This window comes from Neofelis nebulosa, chromosome X, assembly GCF_028018385.1.
Source record: "Neofelis nebulosa isolate mNeoNeb1 chromosome X, mNeoNeb1.pri, whole genome shotgun sequence".
In the NCBI taxonomy this organism is placed as follows: domain Eukaryota; kingdom Metazoa; phylum Chordata; class Mammalia; order Carnivora; family Felidae; genus Neofelis; species Neofelis nebulosa.
In genome coordinates, this window is record NC_080800.1 from 125,911,154 (window position 1) to 125,919,515 (window position 8,362).

The window sequence follows — 8,362 nt, forward strand, 5'->3', positions numbered from 1 at the left end:
ATGTGTAAAAGAGAAAAGGCCCCCACTTTTTCCTGGGCAGTTGCCTCAAGTAGTCAGTCATGGATTCCTGAAGGGTTTCCTGTAGTCAACTAACGAGGCACAACCTGGTCAGGCAGAGACCTGGAGGAAATGGCTGCTTTTTGGTGCCAGCTAGTTGTTTTTGACTGGATGCAAGAAAACAGGCAGAAGAGAGTTTAGTCTTTTACTGTTGTATTAGCCACAATAAAGAAGGTGTTTATTCCCTGTGATTTTAGGTCAATTTTCAAATCAAGAAGTTTAGGTCAATTTTCAAAGTAGCAGGTTTTTTTTAATTTCACGTTGCATATAAATTCAGATCTACAAATCTAATATCAGTGCAACTCTTCTCAAGACCAGGGAAGTGGATTTAGAGCCAAAAATAAATGAATAGATTTCAAGTTTTGTTTATATCCATTTCTTGTGTTGGACATGTAAATTGGCACAAGGTTTTCAGAGACTCTGAGATCTAAATAAGACTATTGCTTTCCATACTTTAGGCTTATTTGTTAAACATGATTTACATACCTGAGACACAGAATTTGAGAGAGAAGCAGCTTAAAGGAATCAGCTCTTTCACAGATACGAGAGTAAACAGGGTTCAGTTGCATTTTCTAGTCAGAGCATAAACCTTTGTAGTCTTTATTGTCCCCATTATATAAAACTGTATTGTTTGCCTTTAGAATGTGATGTGAACATTGGGCTGTGTGGTATAAACATATTAGCTGATATCAACCTTGCAGCACCAACCATAGTCTTTCCTTCTTGGGACTGGTTTGTTTGGGGGCACAGGGACTGACACCTGCTCTGTTTGCCTGTGGGGTAGTGAACTTGCTGAATCCTGGCCTGCTTGCTCATCTGCCCTGTCAGCCCCTGTAGAAATGCCTGTGACTCAACAATGCAGACTCTGACAAAGTCACCTCCTCTAGAAGCTTCACTTTGCAAACTCGTTTCCCTCTGGGAACACTAACATCCAGATTCTCTCCTGCCCTGTTGGCAAGGCACATAAATCCCTTCAGGGGCTCAGCTGTCTGAACCAAGATCTGTGGCCTCTGGCTGCTTCTCAGGGAACTGTCCAGATATTTTCATTCCCTGACTTGTAAAAAGTTGATATAGAGTTAAATTATTGCTGTTTTTACATTTCAAGATCTTTCTGTATAGTGTTTTAAAAATCTTGCTTTAATAATTTTATTTTATTTTATGTTCATTTTTGAGAGAGAGGGAGAGAGAGAGAACACGCAGGCAGAGGGGCAGAGAGAGAGGGAGACAGAGGATCTGAAGCAGGCTCTGCACTGTCAACGCAAAGTCTGATGTGGGGCTCAAACGCACCAACCTTGAGACCATGACCTGAGCTGATTTCCGACACTTAACAGGCTGAGCCACCCAGGTGCCCCTATTATTTTATCTTTTAAAAAATTACTTGAAAAATTATAACAATCGCCTTTTGAGACTTTTAATCCTAATACTTAAATTTGTTAAACTTTCAGATCACATTAATGGTTATGGAAGGGGGGGTACATCTAGGAATCCATCAAACTAATTCCTTCTTCATTTACAGTCAAAAGAAATTGCTTTAATGTTATTATAACAACATTAAGAAAAACTACCAGAAGTCATCAGGAAAGCACCCATGATCTCACTGTTCAATGTGATTAACTTTTGTCTGTGTTCCCTTTCAGGTTGCTCAGAAGTATACATAGGCACTTCTTAGCTCTGTCACTTGCATGCTAGGTGCTAAGCAAGTTCTAGAACCACTCTGAATGTATTTCTGTTGTGAAAGGATATAAGAGGTATATACCTCACAGGGTTGTTGTGAAGGTTTCACAGCCTACTATATGTAACTTCTGACCATGGTGCCTAGCATGTGTAGATACTCAACAAATATTATTTTCATTCCTGCTTCCTCTTATTCTTAGAAACTTCTGCTATTCCCAAAGGAATAACAGGCTCCTTGGGAATTCACCACTCCCCCACTCTCAAGAATATGGCCCTGGTAACTGTGCAACAGAACCAGTGTGTTCTCAGGTACCAAGTCATGTACCATTTCTAGATATTGGTGGCCATTCCAGGCCCCAAGTATGGTCACATTATCTCTTGTCTAGGAGTTGTCTGACTTCCATCCATTTTCCTGTACTCCCAAAGCCTTTCCATTCTGGTACCTGACCCCCCTTTTATAGTCTTTGTTTGTGTCTCTGGAGCACAAGACCTCCTGCTCCTTCTAGATGTTGTGACGTGCTTTAGGCCATTCCCTCCTACTTTTTACTCAAAACTCTTCCCTTCCATGATGGCATCTGTGGTAAATCCAGCCCACTGTGCTCTTTCACTTGAATAATTGTCCCCAAAGCAGATTCTTTACCTTAAAGCTTTCCTGTCATTTGGTACACTATTGCTTGCTGGGTTTTTTAATCATTAAACAAGATATTAAAGCAACACTAACATATCTTTTCTTGTAAAAGAAAAGAAACTGTTTATAGCTCTATTACTCAACAAGACTTATTTCAAATTTGTGTATTTCCTTCTAATCTTTGTCCATTTGTACATCTATTTTGTTATATCATATCACCTTTTCCACTTATGCATGTAAAGAGGTTCTAGATGTTTTATAATTTTTTAAAGTTTTATTTATTTTGAGAGAGAGAGAGAGAGAGAGCGATCAGGAGAGGGGCAGAGAGAGAGAGAGAGAGAGAGCGATCAGGAGAGGGGCAGAGAGAGAGTGAGAGAGAGAGAATCCCAAGCAGGCTCCATACTATCAGCACGGAGCCTGACACGGGGCTTGAACTCACGAACCGTGAGACCATGACCTGAGCCAAAATCAAGAGTTGTACACCTAACCAATTGAGCCTCCTAGACCCCCCAAGATGTTTTAAATCCCCAAGGAGACAGTGAGGATATTTTTAAGACCAGATGGTAATTACCTTTGAACTTGAATGTGTTTGAAAGCAACTACAAAAGCATTGGAAACATAAAAGAGCATAGTAACATATGTATTCGGAGAACAGTGAAAAGGACAGTTTTCCTGGAGTATGGAGTCTATGTGGGCAGGAGTTGGAGTAGATGAGGACAGACAGGTAGGTCAGGTCCAGGTTGGTAAAGGTCTGGAATATCACCTGAAGGAATGTGTTTTCATCTTTGAAGGAGTGCTTGCAGAGGATTTTTAAAAATAAATGTGCTGGGCCTAGGTTTGCTTTTCAGAATGGCCACTCTGGTGTAGACAATGGAATGGTAGAACATGAGATTAGAGGTGGCAGTCAATCCAGTTCTAAAACAATCACAGTAATCCAGCAGAAGGCTGTGGCAGTGGGGATGCCTCCCTACAAAGCAATGGCAGTTGAAGGGGCTTGAACTACTGTTGTAAGGATTTCTGGTGCCATGGGCCAAATGTGGGAACTGTCCCCTACAAGTCTTACCCTCCCTTAAAGACCACCTCCTTCATAAATCCACTCTCAATCCATTATCACTACCCCCACCATACCCCACCCCCATCTCTCTTCCTTCTCTGTGGCTCCAGCAGGCTGTATGCTCTCTACAATAAAACTAATCATTTGACTTTGTAATCAGGGCATTCATTCTCAAATTGTTTTTTTTTCTTCTTATATCCATTCATATTTTTTAAATTGAGATTCAAGTTAGTTAACATATAGTGTAGTATTGGTTTCAGGAGTAGAATATAGTGATTCATCACTTATATATAACACCCAGTGCTCACCCCAACAAGTGCCCTCCTTAATGCCCATCACCCATCTAGCCCATCCAGCCTCCCACCTCCCCACTATCAACCCTCAGTTTTTTCTTTGTATTTAAGGGTCTTTTACGGTTTGCCTCCCTCTCTGCTTTTATCTTATTTTTGCTTCCCTTCCTCTATATTCATCTATTGTGCTTCTTAAATTCCACATATGAGTGAAATGATGATATTTGTCTTTCTCAGATTGACTTACTTAGTTTAGCATAATACACTCTAGTTCCATCCACATTGTTGCAAATGGCAAGATTTAATTCTTTTTCATCACTGAGTAATATTACATTGTGTGTGTGTGTGTGTGTGTGTGTGTGTGTATCCATTCATCATCAGTTGATGGACATTTGGGCTCTTTCCATACTTTGGCTATTGTTATAGCATTGCTATAAATATTGGGGTGCATGTGCTCCTTCATATCAGTATTTTTAACTCCTTTGGATAAATACCTGGTAGTGCAATTGCTGGGTCATAGGGTAGTTCTATTTTTGAACTTTTTGAGGAACCTCCATACTGTTCTCCAGAGTGGCTGCACCAGTTTGCATTCCCACCAACAGTGCAAAAGGTGCTGGGAAAACTGGACAGTAGCATGCAGAAGAATGAAATTGGACCACTTTCTACACCATACACAAAAATAAATTCAAAATGGGTGAAAGACCTAAATGTAATATAGGAAGCCATCAGAATTCTGGAGGAGAAAACAGTCAGCAACTTCTTTGACCTCGGCTACAGTAACTTCTTACTAGACATGTCTCTGGAGGCAAAGGAAACAAAAGCAGAAATGAACTACTGGGACCTCATCAAGATAAAAAGCTTCTGCACAGCAGAGGAAACAATCAGAAAAACTAAAAGGCAACTGGCCAAATGGCAGAAGATATTTGCAAATGACATTTTGGATAAAGGGTTAGTATCCAAAATCTATAAAGAACTTATCAAACTCAACACCCCAAAATCAAATTGTTTTAATTATTCTCCTGACAATTATTTATTGAGCAGGCAGAGATCTGGGGCTGGAAGGGATTAGAATTGGGAGTCCTCAGCATATACCAAGGGGCAAATCAAGCCAGTTCCTTGCTACTGAATTTCCTATCTCCACCATGCCCAACATGTAGGGGCTCATTGGAATCTGCTTTAAGTGTTTTCTTCCCGATTAAATGACTTTCTTCTTGAGAGATATGTGTCCACTCTTTTTTTGTAGTTTCCATGGAGTAAAACACTCAGCTAGACATATACTAGGTGCTCAGTAGGCATCGGACTTGGAGCCGAGGAGACCTTCCTGTCCATCTTCTCTTCCTACAATGCTACCAACTCCAGCCTTCCCCAAGGAGGCTCATGGTAAGTAGGAATGGTTTGGGTCTTTTAGGAGTCTGTAATATTCACAGATGTGCCCTCAGACTTTTGTCAAGAGGGTGGTAGTTAGCTGGCCCCTGCTCAGCAGGATGTGGGTAAGGATGGGACACCAGCGAAGTACAAGACCCTGATCTCCCTCGGTAAGGACAGCATTCCTTCTCTGGACCCTATGAGCTGGGGCTGGAGAGCCAGGGCTCTGATTTGTGTTTCCTATGGAGCCAGAAACAGATCGTTTCTGTTTCTGTTTTCTGTTGCAAGACCAGTGACAAATGGAGTTGTTGATAAACTTCCTTATGGTGCTCAGGGACTTTGGTCTCTCTGTCCTCTGATCTTCTAGGTCGGGGGTTTTCCTATCACATTCCATTGGAGATTACCAAATTTCCATTCTATCTGGGAAGGCAAAGCTAGTTGTTCCTTGCAGCTGAGAGTTTCCCACTCCTGCCCCCATACCCATCCTCCTTCCTTTCCTCCTGTCCTTCTTGGAAGTCACATTGGACCCTGTGGAGATATTCTTGGTACCACTGTGTGGTGTCCTAGAGTACCTTTTCCCCCTGGAAGCCAAGTGATTGGGATGGATCTGTGGGACACCATTGTGACCCTAGCACAAATATCTAAGTCCCCTTTATTTTTCAAAAACCAGGGATTCCAATTCCCAAACCAGACATGATTTCCCAGTTAGAACAGCAGAGGAATCATGGATGCTTAAAGGAGAAGGGCCATGAAGCCTCTGTCCAGGTGAGTGAGTGAAAGCCAAGTAAGTTGATATCCTTCTGGTTAGCAAAAGCGTGCAAGGCCTTTTTCACTTTCTGGTAGTGAGAGCAGTTTTATGTTTATTTTGTATCCCCCATGGGAGGTACTCATACCTGATCCATTCAGAGAAAGTGAAAACTGACCATTTGGAGACCCTGGATTGAAATAAGGTTTGCAATTCTAGCTCTGAGAAGAAAAATGAACATTTTAAGAATTCTAAATGCTGTGTGGTGTTTTTGTTGGCCTCTGCTACCTACTCACATTCAGCATTCATAATTCTGTGTGAGGTGTTCCCAATTGCATTCTCCTTCACAGGACGTTTACATTCCAGTCAAAAGAATAGTGGGTTTAATAATGGCAAGTTGAGGGGCGCCTGGGTGGCTCAGTTGGTTGAGCGTCCGACTTCGACTCAGGTCACGATCTCACAGTTTGTGAGTTCGAGCCCTGTGTCAGGCTCTGTGCTGACAGCTTGGAGCCCAGAGCCTGCTTTGGATTCCGTGTCTCCCTCTCTCTCCCTGCCCCTCCTTCACTCACACTCACTCTCTCTCTCTCTCTCTCTCTCTCTCTCTCTCTCAAAAATAAATAAACATTAAAATTTTTTTTTTAATTAATGGCAAGTTGACCCCAAAGAAAGGGTGGAAGTAGGGTGACAACGAAAACTATTTGTTGCATTTTGTGTTTTTTTAAAAGACATTCATTCATTTAACAAATAGATTTTTTTTTAACCCAGATTGGCCTATGACAAAGGTAATATGTGCTCAAAAAAATTGAGAGAGACATCCAGAAGAAAACACAAATGTCTTGAAATCCTAACTCCCAGAGCCAATCACCGTCAACCTTTGTATAAGCATTCTTCTGATCCCTTTCTTCCCACACAACTACTTGTGGAGATGTGGCTACTCTGAGGTACATGCTGTGATCCTTTACCTGCCATTTGGCCTTCATAGTGTGTTGTGGACAGCTCTTCGTGTCATTGCATATATACGTGTAGCTGGGTATTCATCCCCTTCAGTGGCTGCATAGCATTGCACTTTACCAGCATGTTATCCTCTATTTACCCCAGTCCACTATTGATAACTGGGTTGTTTCCAGATTTACATTATTCTATGCAACACCAAAGTCAAATAACCTTCTGTTACATCTTTGCAAACTTGTCAGGCTATCTTTTATGGATAAATTCCTCGCAGTGGCATTGATGGAGCAAATGGTGACGTTCAAGTCATCTAAAATATGTTATTTCCTTTAAACTCATGATACTTCTGAATCATTTTTAACTAAATGCCAAATGCAGTGAATTGATCTTAGAAAAGTAATTGACAACATTTTCTAAAAGCTTCCCCAGGCCTGTGAGGAAGATTGATGATACTGGGATGTGGGGTTCCCTTTAACTTCTTCATTTTCACCCAAGTCTCTATTGTTTTTACTTCTTCTGTGCCTCCCTCACAGATTGATGACTTTCCCCATTTTAGAACTGAACCCCTTAGCATTCACCATTTGTATTTTAGGTCGTCTCAAATTAGTACACAGGTAATGGCAACAGATAATAACAATAGCAAACACTTGTATGGCATGTACAGTGTGTCAGGCATGCAGTTGTATGTACTTTTCAAATATAGCTGAGTTCATCTTATAAAAAGTCTTAGGTAGAAATTGCCAACATCTCCATTTCACTGGTGAAGAAACGTAGGCCCTAAAAGACTAAATGATTTGTTCAAATTCAGACAGCAAATATGTGGTTGAGCCAGGAATAAAACCTGTGCAGTTTGGCTCCAGAAGCTTACAGGTTCATCTAAGCCAATGTGCCTTCCCTTGCCAGTTCACAAAGGTGGTAGACACAGGTGCTCCATGCCCTAGCTACTCAACTTCTGTGAGCAGCCAGTCATAATCCCTTCCTCCCCCAGCATCTCAGTTGAATTAAGATGTGGAAGTTACCTGTGTTCATTTGGTAGGATGTAAGCCTCTTCTTGTGTTTGAATGAACCCTCTAGAACTAATACAAGATCCTGCTTTCTACATCTCTCTTTCCCCTCCCTATTGTTCAAGGCCAAGTTCACCATACTCATTCTGGAACAAAAGTCTCTTCTGGTTCTTTATTCAAGGCAGCGGGCAATTTTGCATAGGACCTTGATTCTTTCATGCCGTTCTAGACTTCAGGGCTGGAGGAAACTGGGATTTCTCCCTTCCTTGTTTGTAAATAATGTCTCTTGTTGGCAGAGTTTGTTTTAATCATAAAAGTATGTTGTGTTGGTTGCAGAAAAAAAATTTAACAGACAGAAAAGTATAAAGAAGCAAATAAAATCACTTGTTAGAGGAAAGCACTATTAATGTTTTTAGTGTATTTCCTTCCATTATTTTTTATATACACATGTAAGTATATATGTGCTTATACATTATAACTACAAAAGATTATGGTCATGTATACTGGTTTTTGTTTGATTTTATAATCATAACCAGTTTTACAAATCACTAAAAAATCTTTAGGGGTGCCTTGGTGGTTCAGTCGGTTAAGCGTCCA

General features: G+C 41.0%; 1 long non-coding RNA gene across 1 annotated transcript; it reads left to right on the forward strand.

Moving 5' to 3' along the window:
• The first annotated feature begins 2,704 nt into the window (after window positions 1-2,704).
• LOC131502727 (uncharacterized) lies at window positions 2,705-7,909 on the forward strand. The gene is made up of 3 exons (XR_009257135.1): window positions 2,705-4,651; window positions 4,947-5,083; window positions 6,579-7,909. It is a non-coding gene; the product is annotated as an uncharacterized LOC131502727 (long non-coding RNA).
• Window positions 7,910-8,362: the final 453 nt, after the last annotated feature.